Raw genomic sequence first — 17,832 nt, 5'->3', positions numbered from 1 at the left:
ATTGCCCTTAGTGTCCAAAATTGCCCTTAGTGTTGGGTGGGGTTACTGGGTTATGGGGATGGGGTGGAGATGTTGACCTTGGGTAAGGTGCTCTTTCCAAGAGCCGGTGCAGACTCGATGGGCCGAATGGCTCCCTTCTGCACTGTAAATTCTATGAAATAACCCTCAAGCTTTTGATAGATATGTCAGGAATAAACAAATGACTAGGGTAAGAGTAGGGCCAGTCAAGGACAGTAGTGGGAAGTTGTGCTTGGAGTCCGAGGAGATAGGAGAGGTGCTAAATGAATATTTTTCGTCAGTATTCATACAGGAAAAAGACAATGTTGTCGAGGAGAATACTGAGATTCAGGCTACTAGACTAGAAGGGCTTGAGGTTCATAAGGAGGAGGTGTTAGCAATTCTGGAAAGTGTGAAAATAGATATGTCCCCTGGGCCGGATGGGATTTATCCTAGGATTCTCTGGGAAGCTAGGGAGGAGATTGCTGCGCCTTTGGCTTTGATATTTAAGTCATCGTTGTCTACAGGAATAGTGCCAGAAGACTGGAGGATAGCAAATGTTGTCCCATTGTTCAAGAAGGGGAGTAGAGACAATCCCGGTAACTATAGACCAGTGAGCCTTACTTCTGTGGTAGGCAAAATCTTGGAAAGGTTTATAAGAGATAGGATGTATAATAATCTGGAAAGGAATAATTTGATTAGAGATAGTCAACACGGTTTTGTGAAGGGTAGGTCGTGCCTCACAAACCTTATTGAGTGATTTGAGAAGGTGACCAAACAGGTGGATGAGGGTAAAGCAGTTAATGTGGTGTATATGGATTTCAGTAAAGCGTTTGATAAGGTTACCCATGGTAGGCTACTGCAGAAAATACGGAGGCATGGGATTCAGGGTGATTTAGCAGTTTGGATCAGAAATTGGCTAGCTGGAAGAAGACAAAGGGTGTCACATGACACATCTTTCCATATTTTCAATAACACCCATCTTGACATTTGAAACATGGAAGTCTGGCAATATCTGGCCTGAGAGAAACATGAGAGGATACAGGAAAAGATCCCACAAAGGGTTAACAGCAGCTGCAAAGAGCAGGATTGTAAAATGCAGATATCCTTGGTCAAGCAGGCTTAGCAAACAAGACAAACAGGATTTTGAATGAAGCCAACAACAATGGCTCACACCTTCATTGAAAGTAACTATCTTAGTAAGCAGCTGGAAAGGAAAGGACAAGGTTCAGTTAAATTTGGTGACAATTCTAGGTGTGAAATTTTGCTAATACCAGGTAAATTAAAAAAAAACTGGAGACTATCAGTCCACGAGAATCATAATTCAAAGCCAAAATCAAAGTCAGAATTATGAGCTGAGGACACAATTGGAAAATAAAACTATAGAAATCACAGGAATTAAAAGTAACGCCTCTTGAAACCAAAGCGTTTTTGAATATCACAAAGAAACTTTGAACATCACAAAGGAAACAATGTAATCAGATCTATGAAGTCATGTCAAAATGAATACTTAGTTGGATTAGAATGTTTAGATCAAAGATACTTTTACAATCAAAGAAAATAAGAGTTACTTTACAATAAAGTCATAAAAACTTAATAACTGTTAGAAAGAGAATATAAACCTAGAGACCAGAGCAGGAACTACCAGAACCAGAACTCAGAGGGAGAGAGAGAGAAGCAGAGAAGGAACAAGCAGCTCAGAGTTAGATTACAGTCATCTCGGTCATGGGAAAGATAAGCAGCCGAGCTAAAATAGCTAATACATCTTAGGAAGACTAGAATTTAAAGAGTAGGCAGAGTCAGCCAGCAGAGCCAGCTCTCACAGCTCGGTACATGGGAAGGTAGGACACAGCAACCGAGCTCATCAGCGAATACATCTAAAGACCAGATTTTAAAAAGAAGATTGATTGTCAAGTTGGGGCTGAAGGTCCCTTCAACCAACCAGAGGGATCCAGAAGCAAAATCTTTTTACCTTTCTGTAAAGGCAGTAATTGCAGATTTTAAAAGAAAAAATATAATAAAATAACTTAATTTAACCTGAAATAGCGGCTATTCCAAAGTCTACTTTACTTACTTAGCAATGCGAGGCCCAGGATCGATGCTACTAGGTGGTAAGTAGATGAAACCTTTGGTGAAGGTATGGGTTATACCGGGGGATAACTTGAAAATATAGTTTGACCTGAATAGCACCCACGGAAGCCTGCATCGAAGTCAGGGAGTGAGAATCCCTGTTCACCATTTAGAATGTCGGCCCTTTTTGGTATAGGGGGACTCCTAAGAATAGTGGTGAGTTTTCAACAACAGTAGTTGCCAGTATTGTAACTGTACTGGAACAGCTTGGGCCACGGGATATTCTGGAGCACAAGACTTCATATTGTCAGGGCCCATAGCCTTTGCTGTTTCCAGTGCCTTCAGTGATATCACGTGGGGTAAAACGGCTTGGCTGAAGACTGACATCTGTGATGCTGGGGGGCATAGGTTTAAGGTGAGAGGGGCAAGGTTTAGAGTAGATGTACGAGGCAAGTTTTTTACGCAGAGGGTAGTGGGTGCCTGGAACTCGCTACCGGAGGAGGTGGTAGAAGCAGGGACGATAGTGACATTTAAGGGGCATCTTGACAAATACATGAATAGGATGGGAATAGAGGGATACGGACCCAGGAAGTGGAGAAGATTGTAGTTTAGTCGGGCAGCATGGTCGGCACGGGCTTGGAGGGCCGAAGGGCCTGTTCCTGTGCTGTACATTTCTTTGTTCTTTTACATCTGAAGGAGACCAAAATGGATCATCCACTCAGCACTTCAGGCTGAAGATTATTGTGAATGCTTCAGCCTTGACGTTTGTATTGATGTGCTGAGCTCCTCCATCATTCAGGATAGGGATATGTGTGGAGCCTCCTCCTCCAGTGAGTTGTTCACTTGTCCATCTATATTCACGACTGGGTGTAGCAGGACTGCAGAGCATAGATCTGATTGGTTGGTTGTGGGATCTCTTAGCTCTGTCTATCACTTGCTGCTTATGTTGTTTGGAATGAAACCAGTCCTGTGTTGTAACTTTGCCAGGTTGACGTCTCAGTTTTTAGTATTCCCGGTGTTGCTCCTAGCATGCCCTCCTGCAGTCTTCATTGAACCGGGGTTGATCCCCTGGCTTAGTGGTAATGATAGAGTGGGGGTTATGCTGGACAATCAAGTTACAGATTGTGGCTGAGAAAAATTCTGCTGCTGCTGATGGTCCACATCATTTCATGGATGTCCAGTCTTGAGTTGCTAGATCTGTTCTGAATTTATCCCATTTAGCACGGTGATAGTGCCACAACACGGTGGAGGGTATCCTCAATGTGAAGATGGGACTTTGTCTCCACAAGGACTGTGCAGTGGTCACTCCTACCGATACTGTCATGACACCTGTCATGGGTGGCATGATAGCACAGTGGTTAGCACTGTTGCTTCACAGCGCCAGGGTCCCTGGTTCGATTCCCGGCTTGGGTCACTGTCTGTGTGGAGTCTGCACGTTCTCCCCGTGTCTGTGTGGGCTTCCTCCGAGTGCTCCGGTTTCCTCCCAAAAGTCGCGAAAGATGTGCTGTTAGGTAAATTGGACACTCTGAATTCTCCCTCTGTGTACCCGAACAGGCGCCGGAGTGTGGCGACTCGGGGATTTTGACAGCAACTTCATTGCAGTGTTAATGTAAGCCTACTTGTGACAATAATAAGGATTATTATAAAATTGACTTCACTTCATGAATCGCAGAATGTCGGTTTGCAGGATAATCATAATAATATTTATTAGTGGCATTGAAGGCAATTCAAGAGGTTCACAGGATTGATTCCAGGGATGAAAGGGTTGACGTATGAGGAGAGATTAAACTGTTTGGGCTTATACTCGCTGGAGTTTAGAAGGATGAGAGGGGATCTGATCGAGTAATATAAAATACTAAAAGGGATTGAGAAAGTAAACGTAGACCAAATGCTCCCCCTTGCAGGACAATCTAGAATGAGAGGTCACGTATATAGGTTAAGTGGTGGTAGATTGAGAACTGAGATAATGAGGAACTACTTCTCGCAAAGGTGGTGAATTTGTGGAACTCGCTGCCCCATAGTGTGGCGGAATCGGAGTCATTAAATGGTTTCAAGAGGGAGATAGATATATTTCTGGTAAAAGACGGGGTAAAGGGATATGGGGAACAGGCAGGGAGATGGATTTGATACCAGGAAGAGATCAGCCATGATCTGATTGAATGGCGGAGCAGGCTCGAGGGGCTGAATTGCCTGCTTATGCTCCTAATTCCTATGTTCTCATGTCACTGACACAAAAGCAGATGATCGGAGGATGATGTGTGTGTTAGTCTCTGTCCTGCTCTCCAGTTGTTTTGGATTTCCCTGCCACTGGACCAAGATCACGCTCCACTGGGTGGTTGGTAATCCACGCCCGCTGGAAGGGATCAAGGCAAAGTGGGAGGAAGAGTTGGGAGAGGGTATGGAGGAGGGGTTCTGGTGTGAGGTGCTCCGGAGGGTGAATGCCTCCACCTCGAGTGCGAGGTTGGGGCTGATTTCATAGAATTTACAGTGCAGAAGAAGGCCATTCAGCCCATCGAGTCTGCACCAGCTCTTGGAAAGAGTACCCTACCCAAGCCCACACCTCCACCCTATCCCCATAACCCAGTAACCACACCCAACACTAAGGGCAATTTTGGACACTAAGGGCAATTTAGCATGGCTAATCCACCTAACCTGCACATCTTTGGACTGTGGGAGGAAACCGGAGAACCCGGAGGAAACCCACGCACACACGGGGAGAACGTGCAGACTCCGCACAGACAGTGACCCAAGCCAGGAGTCGAACCTGGGACCCTGGAGCTGTGAAGCAATTGTGCTATCCACTATGCTACCTTGCTGATACAGCTGAAGATGGTGTATAGAGCACACCTTACAAGGGTGAGGATGAGCTGGCTCTTTGAGGGGATAGAAGATGTGTGTGAACATTGCGGGCGGGGGGGGGAAGGAACCCTGCAAACCACGTTCATATGTTTTGGTCCTGTCCAAAGGTGGAGAATTACTGGAAGGAGGTTTTTAGTGTTGCACGTGAAACTGGAAATGGGCCCTTGGGAGGCCATATTCGGGCGCTGGGATGGTTGGGGGGAGGGGGGACTGTGTGTGTTAATGGGGACTATGGGTGATTCCCGATTCCTCTTTGTCATTTGTTTATGTTAACATGCGGGCTAATATCTGGGGTTTGGTGGGAGGATGGGATCGTTGTTATTGATATGGGGATTGACAATGCATTCATTACTGATTATTGTTTATTGGGTGTAAATTTGGGAGAAAATGTGAAAAAGGAGAATAAAAATATTTTAAAAAAAGAATACATGCACAGGCAGAACCCACCCAACCCCACCCCCCAAATTAATTTTGTGATCTACAAAATCAGGACACTTATGGACAACACCAACAGCAACAGACACATCGCCACCATATCCTGCGAACGCAGATGCCGCACACTTCAACATCACCACCCTGAGCGAGACACGACTGGCAGGAGAAGGCCAGCTTAAAGAACAAGGCGGTGGATACATCTTTCTCTGGAATGGAAAACCAGGCGAAGAATGCCGTCTTTCCAGGATCAGCTTTGCCGTAAAAATGTGAAAAAGGAGAATAAAAATATTTTAAAAAAAGAATACACGCACAGGCAGAACCCACCCAACCCCACCCCCCAAATTAATTTTGTGATCTACAAAATCAGGACACTTATGGACAACACCAACAGCAACAGACACATCGCCACCATATCCTGCGAACGCAGATGCCGCACACTTCAACATCACCACCCTGAGCGAGACACGACTGGCAGGAGAAGGCCAGCTTAAAGAACAAGGCGGTGGATACATCTTTCTCTGGAATGGAAAACCAGGCGAAGAATGCCGTCTTTCCAGGATCAGCTTTGCCGTAAAAACAAATTCATCTGACATCTCAATGAACCTCACTATGGGGCGAGAAAACATCTCATGACCCTATGACTCACCCTGGCCCAGAAGCAGCGCATCACAGCCGTCGGTGCCTACACCCCAACCTTAGATGCAATAGGCGAGGCAAAAGAGGCATTCTACTCCAGCCTCGACCAATCGCTGTCCCTCATCCCAAAGGGAGACAAGTTTATTCTCCTTAGCGACCTCAATGCGAGATTGGGAAGGATACAAACCTTTGGAAAGGTGTGTAGGGCAGGGAAGGTGTGGGAAAAACAAACGTAAACTGAGTTCTCCTCCTGACAAAATGTTTAGAACATGACCTAGTCATCACAAACACCCTGATCCGTCAGAGGGACAAGCAAAAGACCTCATGGCAACACCCCCATTCCAAGCACTGGCATCTAACAGACTATTTCATCGTCCAAGCAAGGGGCTGCAAAGGTGTCCACATAACCCCCGCCACGACCGGAGCCGACGACTGTTGGACTGACCACTGGCTAATCCGCTCTACCATCTCCATCATCCTGGCTCAAAACCAGCACAGGCAGAAAAAACTCTGCCGCAGGAGACTCAATGTTGTTGGACTCAAAGACCTGAGAAGAGCTACTCAGTCGGCGCCTCACAGCTAACCTGGCGATGACCAATGAGCCAGAGCCACAGACTGCCCACAGCACCTAGTCTGCCTTAAAAGCCACCATATTCAGCACCTGCGAGGAGACGCTCGAACTCTCGACCAAGAAACACCAAGACTGGTTAGACCAGAACGATCAGGCGATCCAGTATCTCCTTGACTGCAAACAGCTCCATCAAAACCCGAGTGAGAGGAAACAAGCCTATAGGAACATCCTCCCCAAATTCGGCTGATTGCAGAAATTGGTCACAATTTTCTGGCTGCTACATGACGACATGCAAGCCGCAATCCTCACCAACCGAACCATCACAGACCCAATACGTGTGCAAACTAGGGTCAAACAGGGCTGCGCCATCGCACCAATGCTCTTCTTCTCCAAATGTGGCTGGTTTAGCACAGTGGGCTAAACAGCTGTCTTGTAATGCAGAACAAGGCCAGCAGCGCGAGTTCAATTCCCGTACCGGCCTCCCCGAACAGGCGGCGGAAGATGGCAACTAGGGGCTTTTCACTGTAACTTCTTTGAAGCCTACTTGTGACAATAAGCGATTATTATTATCTTCCTCAGAGCAACATTCAACCCCATCATGCTGAAGCTCCTTGCTGGAGTGGAGCTAACCTACTGGACAAGCGGCCAACTGTTCAACCTCTGATGCCTCCAGGCCAGAACCAAGGCCACATAACCTCTGTCACAAGCTGCAGTACGCAGACGACACCTTTGTGTGCGCATACTCAGAGGCCAAGCTACAAACCGCTGTTGACACATTCACCGAGGCATATGAGAGAATAGGCCTCAGATTAAACATCTGGAAAACAAAGGCCCTCGACCAGCCCGCTCCTTCCACACAAAACCGCCCCCCGACCATCAAGACCTACAGTGAGCCCCTGGAAAATGTGGATCATTTCCGTCCATAGGGCGGCACAGTAGCACAGTGGAGGGTGGCAAGGTAACACTGTGATTAGCACTGTTGCTTCACAGGGCCAGGGTCCCAGGTTCGATTCCCGACTTGGGTCACTGTCTGTGCGCAGTCTGCATGTTCTCCCTGTGTCTGTGTGGGTTTCCCCCGGGTTCTCCTTCCACAAGTCCCAAAAGACGTGCTGTTAGATCAAATGGACATTCTGAATTCTCCCTCTGTGCACCCGAACAGGCGCCATAGTGTGGCGACACGGAGATTTTCACAGTAACTTCATTGCATTGTTAATGCAAGCCTACTTGTGACAATAATAAAGATTAAAACAAAGATTAAAAAATTCTCACTATGAAAGCTAAAATAAATTTGCCATCTTTACTGTCTGCTGTACCTGTGCGCTTACTTTCAGCGACTGATTCACGAGGACACGGTCTTGCTGAGTGTCCACCTCTCTCAATTTACACCCATTCAAATAATAATCTGCTTCCCTATTTTTGCTACCGATGCAGATAACCTTACATTTATCCACATTATACTGCATCTGCCATTCATATGCCCACTCACTCAGCCTGTCCAAATCCCGCTGAAGCATCTCTGCATCCTCCTCACAGCTCACCCTCCTACCCAACTTTGTATCAGCTGCAAATTTGGAGATCATACATTTATCTCCCTCGTCCAAATCATTAACATATATTGTGAACAGTTGGGGTCCTAGCACAGATCCCTGCAGTACCCCACTTAACACTGCCTGCCAATCAGAAAAAGTCCCATTTGTTCCAACGTTTTGCTTCCTGCCTGCGAACCTATTTTTATCCATCTCAAGACACTACCTGAAATTAGATGTGCATTAACTTTACATATTAATCTGCTATGAGACCTGTCGAAAGTCTTCTGAAAGTCTAAATAAACTACATCCACCGGTTCTCCCTGGCCAACTCTACATCTTCAAAGAATTCTCGTAGACTTGTCAAGCTTGATTTTCCTTTCGTAAATCCATGCTGACTTTGTCTGAAAAATGCTTTCCAATGAAATTCTTGAAAATGGACTCCAGCAAGTTTGATTTGATTTGATTTTTTGTCACATGTATCGAAGTACAGTGGAAAGTATTTTTCTGCAGCCAAGGGAACGTACACAGTACGTACATAGTAGACAAAAAAGAATAATCGACAGTGTACATTGACAGATGGGACATCGACAAACAGTGATTGGTAACAGTGCAGAACAAGGGACCAAACAAAGCAAATACATGAGCAAGATCAGCATTGGGCGTCATGAATAGTGTTCTTACAGGGAACAGATCAATCCGAGGGAGAGTCGTTGAGGAGTCTCGTAGCTATAGGACGGAAGCTGTTCCTATGTCTGGATGTGCGGGTCTTCAGACTTCTGTGTCTTCTGTAGAAGAGCGCAAAGCTCTTTTGGATTTCGGCGGCAGCGGTGCGCAGGGGCCTTCTTGGAGGTGAGTAGTGAGTTTAAAACCACTTACCTTTACAGGAGCAGCCCTTTGGATTTCGGCGGCAGCGGTGCGCAGGGGCCTTCTTGGAGGTGAGTAGTGAGTTTAAAACCACTTACCTTTACAGGAGCAGCCCTTTGGATTTCGGCGGCAGCGGTGCGCAGGGGCCTTCTGGGAGGTGAGTAGTGAGTTTAAAACCACTTACCTTTACAGGAGCAGCCCTTTGGATTTCGGCGGCAGCGGTGCGCAGGGGCCTTCTGGGAGGTGAGTAGTGAGTTTAAAACCACTTACCTTTACAGGAGCAGCCCTTTGGATTTCGGCGGCAGCGGTGCGCAGGGGCCTTCTGGGAGGTGAGTAGTGAGTTTAAAACCACTTACCTTTACAGGAGCAGCCCTTTGGATTTCGGCGGCAGCGGTGCGCAGGGGCCTTCTGGGAGGTGAGTAGTGAGTTTAAAAACCTTACCTTTACAGGAGCAGCCCTTTGGATTTCGGCGGCAGCGGTGCGCAGGGGCCTTCTTGGAGGTGAGTAGTGAGTTTGAAACCACTTACCTTTACAGGAGCAGCCCTTTGGATTTCGGCGGCAGCGGTGCGCAGGGGCCTTCTGGGAGGTGAGTAGCGACTTTAAAACCACTTACCTTTACAGGAGCAGCCCTTTGGATTTCGGCGGCAGCGGTGCGCAGGGGCCTTCTGGGAGGTGAGTAGTGAGTTTAAAAACCTTACCTTTACAGGAGCAGCCCTTTGGATTTCGGCGGCAGCGGTGCGCAGGGGCCTTCTTGGAGGTGAGTAGTGAGTTTAAAACCACTTACCTTTACAGGAGCAGCCCTTTGGATTTCGGCGGCAGCGGTGCGCAGGGGCCTTCTGGGAGGTGAGTAGTTAGTTTAAAAGCTCTTACCTTTACAGGAGCAGCCCTTTGGATTTCGGCGGCAGCGGTGCGCAGGGGCCTTCTTGGAGGTGAGTAGTTAGTTTAAAAACCTTACCTTTACAGGAGCAGCCCTTTGGATTTCGGCGGCAGCGGTGCGCAGGGGCCTTCTGGGAGGTGAGTAGTTAGTTTAAAAGCTCTTACCTTTACAGGAGCAGCCCTTTGGATTTCGGCGGCAGCGGTGCGCAGGGGCCTTCTTGGAGGTGAGTAGTGAGTTTAAAAACCTTACCTTTACAGGAGTAGCCCTTTGGATTTCGGCGGGAACCGGAAGTTCGACCTCTGGCAAGTCCCCCCCCCCCCAATAAATTCTGGTGGAGAGGAAACCCGAGACACTACACGTGTAGTGTCTCCCACCCACCCTCCTCCTCTAACCTAATAATAAGACCCATTGGTGTAAGGTAAGTGCCATATTATATTATTAGCATTGTGCAGGTCAAGGATTGGAGGTGGAGGAGCAGTCTCTGTCAGCGAGAGAACCTGAGAACATCTCAGAAGGTAAGCAAGTGATTTTTACTTTTATACCTTTTTTTCAAATTGTGTGTGTCGGGGGGAAACTGAAGTGACATCACAGAAAAGCTGTGACCTGAGTGGCTAGTTGGGATTCTAACCTAAATTTTTTTGAGTATTTGGGAACTAATTAAACATAATAACTTAATTATAATTTAGAGGATATCTAAGCCAGAGATCGGAGAATATTATAGTTAGCTATCGCATTTCTATTAGAAATCTAGTGCTAGGAAACAGATAGTTGACAGTAACTTTGTAATTTAAAAAAAAAAAGTATTTATATAAAAAAAAAAGACAAATTTTAATTTTAATTAATTGACGCAATGTCAGTTAGAGGGGTGCTGTGCTCTGACTGTGAGATGTGGCAGGTCCGGGAGGCTTCCAGCGTCCCGGATGGCTTCATCTGCAGAAAGTGCACCCAACTGCAGCTCCTCACAGACCGCATGGTTCGGTTGGAGCAGCAATTGGATGCACTTAGGAGCATGCAGGTGGCGGAAAGCGTCATAGATCGCAGTTATGTAAGTGTGGTCACACCCAAGGTGCAGGCAGAGAAATGGGTGACCACCAGAAAGGGCAGGCAGTCAGTGCAGGAATCCCCTGTGTTTGTCCCCCTCTCGAACAGATATACCCCTTTGGATACTGTCGGGGGGGATAGCCTATCAGGGGAAAACAGCAGCAGCCAGAGCAGTGGCACCACGGCTGGCTCTGATGTTCAGAAGGGAGGGTCAAAGCGCAGAAGAGTAATAGTTATAGGGGACTCTATAGTCAGGGGAACAGATAGGCGCTTCTGTGGACGTGAAAGAGACTCCAGGATGGTATGTTGCCTCCCTGGTGCCAGGGTCCAGGATGTCTCCGAACGGGTAGAGGGAATCCTGAAGGGGGAGGGCAAACAGGTAGAGGTTGTTGTACATATTGGTACTAACGACATAGGCAGGAAGGGGCATGAGGTCCTGCAGCAGGAGTTCAGGGAGCTAGGCAGAAAGTTAAAAGACAGGACCTCGAGGGTTGTAATCTCGGGATTACTCCCTGTGCCACGTGCCAGTGAGGCTAGAAATAGGAAGATAGAGCAGACAAACACGTGGCTAAACAGCTGGTGTAGGAGGGAGGGTTTCTGTTATCTGGACCACTGGGAGCTCTTCCGGGGCAGGTGTGACCTGTATAAGATGGACGGGTTGCATCTAAACCGGAGAGGCATAAATATCCTGGCCGCGAGATTTGCTAGTGTCACACGGGAGGGTTTAAACTAGTATGGCAGGGGGGTGGGCACGGGAGCATTAGGTCAGAAGGTGAGAGGGTTGAGGGAGAACTAGGGAATAGGGACAGTGTGGCTCTGAGGCAGAGCAGACGGGGAGGAGTTGCTGAACACAGCGGGTCTGGTGGCCTGAAGTGCATATGTTTTAATGCAAGGAGCATTACGGGTAAGGCAGATGAACTTAGAGCTTGGATTACTACTTGGAACTATGATGTTGTTGCCATTACAGAGACCTGGTTGAGGGAAGGGCAGGATTGGCAGCTAAACGTTCCAGGATTTAGATGTTTCAGGCGGGATAGAGGGGGATGTAAAAGGGGAGGCGGAGTTGCGCTACTTGTTCAGGAGAGTATCACAGCTATACAGCGAGAGGACACCTCAGAGGGCAGTGAGGCTATATGGGTAGAGATCAGGAATAAGAAGGGTGCAGTCACAATGTTGGGGGTATACTACAGGCCTCCCAACAGCCAGCGGGAGATAGAGGAGCAGATAGGTAGACAGATTTTGGAAAAGAGTAAAAACAACAGGGTTGTGGTGATGGGAGACTTCAACTTCCCCAATATTGACTGGGACTCACTTAGTGCCAGGGGCTTAGACGGGGCAGAGTTTGTAAGGAGCATCCAGGAGGGCTTCTTAAAACAATATGTAAACAGTCCAACTAGGGAAGAGGCGGTACTGGACCTGGTATTGGGGAATGAGCCCGGCCAGGTGGTAGATGTTTCAGTAGGGGAGCATTTCGGTAACAGTGACCACAATTCAGTAAGTTTTAAAGTACTGGTGGACAAGGATAAGAGTGGTCCGAGGATGAATGTGCTAAATTGGGGGAAGGCTAATTATAACAATATTAGGCGGGAACTGAAGAACATAGATTGGGGGCGGATGTTTGAGGGCAAATCAACATCTGACATGTGGGAGGCTTTCAAGTGTCAGTTGATAGGAATACAGGACAGGCATGTTCCTGTGAGGAAGAAAGATAAATACGGCAATTTTCGGGAACCTTGGATGACGAATGATATTGTAGGCCTCGTCAAAAAGAAAAAGGAGGCATTTGTCAGGGCTAAAAGGCTGGGAACAGACGAAGCCTGTGTGGCATATAAGGAAAGTAGGAAGGAACTTAAGCAGGGAGTCAGGAGGGCTAGAAGGGGTCATGAAAAGTCATTGGCAAATAGGGTTAAGGAAAATCCCAAGGCTTTTTACACTTACATAAAAAGCAAGAGGGTAGCCAGGGAAAGGGTTGGCCCACTGAAGGATAGGCAAGGGAATCTATGTGTGGAGCCAGAGGAAATGGGCGAGGTACTAAATGAATACTTTGCATCAGTATTCACCAAAGAGAAGGAATTGGTAGATGTTGAGTCTGGAGAAGGGGGTGTAGATAGCCTGGGTCACATTGTGATCCAAAAAGACGAGGTGTTGGGTGTCTTAAAAAATATTAAGGTAGATAAGTCCCCAGGGCCGGATGGGATCTACCCCAGAATACTGAAGGAGGCTGGAGAGGAAATTGCTGAGGCCTTGACAGAAATCTTTGGATCCTCGCTGTCTTCAGGGGATGTCCCGGAGGACTGGAGAATAGCCAATGTTGTTCCTCTGTTTAAGAAGGGTGGCAGGGATAATCCCGGGAACTACAGGCCGGTGAGCCTTACTTCAGTGGTAGGGAAATTACTGGAGAGAATTCTTCGAGACAGGATCTACTCCCATTTGGAAGCAAATGGACGTATTAGTGAGAGGCAGCATGGTTTTGTGAAGGGGAGGTCGTGTCTCACTAACTTGATAGAGTTTTTCGAGGAGGTCACTAAGATGATTGATGCAGGTAGGGCAGTAGATGTTGTCTATATGGACTTCAGTAAGGCCTTTGACAAGGTCCCTCATGGTAGACTAGTACAAAAGGTGAAGTCACACGGGATCAGGGGTGAACTGGCAAGGTGGATACAGAACTGGCTAGGCCATAGAAGGCAGAGGGTAGCAATGGAGGGATGCTTTTCTAATTGGAGGGCTGTGACCAGTGGTGTTCCACAGGGATCAGTGCTGGGACCTTTGCTCTTTGTAGTATATATAAATGATTTGGAGGAAAATGTAACTGGTCTGATTAGTAAGTTTGCAGACGACACAAAGGTTGGTGGAATTGCGGATAGCGATGAGGACTGTCTGAGGATACAGCAGGATTTAGATTGTCTGGAGACTTGGGCGGAGAGATGGCAGATGGAGTTTAACCTGGACAAATGTGAGGTAATGCATTTTGGAAGGGCTAATGCAGGTAGGGAATATACAGTGAATGGTAGAACCCTCAAGAGTATTGAAAGTCAAAGAGATCTAGGAGTACAGGTCCACAGATCACTGAAAGGGGCTACACAGGTGGAGAAGGCAGTCAAGAAGGCATACGGCATGCTTGCCTTCATTGGCCGGGGCATTGAGTATAAGAATTGGCAAGTCATGTTGCAGCTGTATAGAACCTTAGTTAGGCCACACTTGGAGTATAGTGTTCAATTCTGGTCGCCACACTACCAGAAGGATGTGGAGGCTTTAGAGAGGGTGCAGAAGAGATTTACCAGAATGTTGCCTGGTATGGAGGGCATTAGCTATGAGGAGCGATTGAATAAACTCGGTTTGTTCTCACTGGAACGAAGGAGGTTGAGGGGCGACCTGATAGAGGTATACAAAATTATGAGGGGCATAGACAGAGTGGATAGTCAGAGGCTTTTCCCCAGGGTAGAGGGGTCAATTACTAGGGGGCATAGGTTTAAGGTGAGAGGGGCAAAGTTTAGAGTAGATGTACGAGGCAAGTTTTTTACGCAGAGGGTAGTGGGTGCCTGGAACTCACTACCGGAGGAGGTAGTGGAGGCAGGTACGATAGGGACATTTAAGGGGCATCTTGACAAATATATGAATAGGATGGGAATAGAAGGATACGGACCCAGGAAGTGTAGAAGATTGTAGCTTAGTCGGGCAGTATGGTCGGCACGGGCTTGGAGGGCCGAAGGGCCTGTTCCTGTGCTGTACATTTCTTTGTTCTTTGTTCTTTGTTAAAGCCTGGGTGGGATTGGTCTCTGATAATGCTGTCTGCCTTCCTGAGGCAGCAGGAGTTGTAGACAGAATCAATGTGCGGGTGGCAAGCTTGTGTGATGCCTTGGGCTGAGTTCACCACACTCTGCAGTTTCTTGCGATCTTGTGCCGAGCAGTTGCCATACCAAGCTGTGATGCAACCAGATGGGATGCTCACTATGGCACATCTATAGAAGTTTGAGAGAGTTGATGCAGACATGCCAAATTTCTTTAGCTTCCGCAGGAAGCAGAGACGTTTCTGGGCTTTCTTAACTGTTGCATCAACGTGAGTGGACCAGGACACTGTTGGTGATGGTGACCCTCAGGAACCTAAAGCTGTCAATCATCTCCACTTCAGAGCCATTGATACAGACGGGGGGGGGGGGGGGGGGGGGGGGTCGTGCTATGCTTCCTGAAGTCGATGATCAGTTCCTTGGTCTTTCCAACATTTAGAGAGAGAGATTGTTTTCAGTACACCATACAACCAAGTGATTTATCTCCCTCCCATAGTCTGATTCGTCGTTGTTTGAGATAAGACCCACCAGTCGTATCATCCGCAAACTTAATAGATTGAGTTGGAGTTAAATCTTGCTATACAGTCGTGTGTGTATAGGGGGTACAGTAGAGGACTGAGCACACATCCTTGCGGGGCCCCGGTGTTGAGGACTACTGTGGAGGAGGTGCTGTTGCCTATCCTGACAGATTGCGGTCTGTTGCTGAAGAAGTCAAGGGTCCAGCTGCATAGGGAGGAATCAAGTCCAAGATTGCAGAGTTTGGTGAAACGTCTTGTCAGGATAATGGTGTTGAAGATGGAGCTGTAGTCTATGAACAGCAGTCTCACGTAGGTGTCCTTGTCGAGGTGTTCGAGTGTTGATTGTAGAGCCAGGGAGAAAGCATCTGCTGTCGACCGGTTAAGGTGATAGGCGAATTGCAATGGATCGAGACCGTCTAGGAGGCTGGCGTTGATCCGTCTCATGACTAGCCGATCAAAGCATTTCATGATAACAGACGTCAGGGCCACCGTTCGGTAGTCGTTGAGGCAGGCTACCTTGTTCTTCTTTGGCACTGGTATTATGGTGGTCTTCTTGAAGGAGGCGGGGGCCTCAGAGCAGATGGGTGAGGTGGTGAAGATATCTGCAAATATACTCACCAGCTGGTCTGCGCAGGGACTCTGTCGGGGCCTGTCGCTTTCCGCGGATTCACTTTCAAGAAGGCAGCTCTTACCTCTGAGGCTATACTAGTGGGTGTGTATATATCCAGGGCTGTTGGGGCGGGTGGCACTGATGCATTGGCTGAATGCTCAAAGCGGGCACAGAATTTGTTCAGTTCACCAGAGGGATGCTCCACCCCCAGATATTCCACCTGACCTTGCTTTGTGGCCTGTGATCTCGTGTAAGCCCTGTCATTGTCGTTGTGGGTTTGTGTCGTTAGCCTAGGACTCTAGTTTGATGCGGTATTGTCTTTTGGCGTCCCTGATGGCTTTCCGTTTGTCGTACCTGGATTTCTTATATAGGTCAGAGTCGTCAGACTTCAACGCCTAACCCGGAACTTCAGGAGGGAGTGAACCCTTTGGTTGAGCCAGGATTTCCGATTAGGGAATACCCGTATTGTCTTCTTTGGTACACAGTCCTCGACACACTTACTGATGAAGTCTGTAACGGTGGTTGCATACTCGTCCAGGTTAGCTGCCACGGCCTTGAACGTGAACCAGTCCACAGACTCAAAGCAGCTGCGAAGGATGTCCTCAGATGCCTCGGTTTTCTTGACTGGCTCAGCACGCTTGAATTGCTGTTTGTAAGCTGGAAGTAGGAGTACCGACTTGTGGTCGGATTTGCCAAAGTGTGGTTGGGGAATGGAGCGGTAGGCACCTTTGATGCGCGTGTAGCTGTGGTCCAGGGTGTTTGTACCTCTGGTGAAGCAGGAGATATGTTGATGGAGTTTGGGTAGAACCTTCTTGAGGTTCCCTACTACCAACGTTAGGCTCGGCTCACTGGTCGATCGTTCCGTTTTCTCTCAACATCCCTTTTTGAACAGTGGTGTTACATTCACTACCCCTCCAATCTGTAGGAACCATTCCAGAGTCCAAAGAATTTTGGAAAATGACCACCAATGGATTTACTATTTCTAGGGCCACTTCCTTAAGCGCCCTGGGATGAAGATTATCAGGCCCTGGAGATTTGTCTGCCTTCAACCCCATTAATTTCTCCAAAACTGTTTCTTTATTAATTCCTTCTGTTCCTCATTAAAATTTGTGCTTCTCAGAACTTCTGGTACATTATTCATGTCTTCCTTTGTGAAGACAGAAGCAATTCGTATTATTTTTTTTCTCTTTACATTCCTGTGGAAACCTTTACAGTCAAGTTTTTATGTTTCTCGCTAGTTTACTTTCAAATTGTATTATCCCCGTCTTAATCAATCCATCGTCTGCCCTTGCTGAATTTTAAACTGTTCCCAATCCTCAGGTTATATTGCTTTTACTTGCTAATTTGTATGCCTTCTCTTTGAATCTAATACTATCTCTAATTTCCCTTGCAAGCCTTGGTTTGGCCACAGTTCCCTTTCTACTCTTGCGCCAAACAGGAATAAACAACTTTTGGAGTTCACCTATTCGTTTCTTGAATTCTTGCCATTGCCTGTCCACTGTCTTTCCTTTCAGTAATGTTTCCCAGACATCATTGCCAGCTCATGCCTCATACCATCATAGCCACTTTTATTGAGGTTCAAGACCTTGGTCTCAGAATCAACTACCTCATTATTCGCCATGATAAAGAATTCTAACATATTATGGTCACTCATCCCCAAGGGTTCTCACAACTAGATTGCCAACTAATTCTTTCTCATTGCACAGCACCCAGTGCAAGATGGCCCGTTCCCTTGTTGGTTCCAGAAAACCATCATGTATACACTCCAGACATTTCTGCTGTATTGTACTGTGACTAATTTGAGTCACCCAATCTGTATGCAGATTAAAGTCACACATAATAGATGTTCTTTTATCACATGCATCTCTGATTTCCTGTCTAATGCTATTCCCAATATAATCACTACAGTTTGGTGGTCTATATACCACCCCTACGAATGATTTTTTCCCCCTTGATGTATCTTAATTCCACCCAGACAGATTCCACATCATCTGTACTAATATCTTTCCTCAATATTGCATCAATATCTTCATTAATCAA

Source organism: Scyliorhinus torazame, chromosome 9, assembly GCF_047496885.1.
Source record: "Scyliorhinus torazame isolate Kashiwa2021f chromosome 9, sScyTor2.1, whole genome shotgun sequence".
In the NCBI taxonomy this organism is placed as follows: domain Eukaryota; kingdom Metazoa; phylum Chordata; class Chondrichthyes; order Carcharhiniformes; family Scyliorhinidae; genus Scyliorhinus; species Scyliorhinus torazame.
This window is presented reverse-complemented; position numbering follows the sequence as displayed.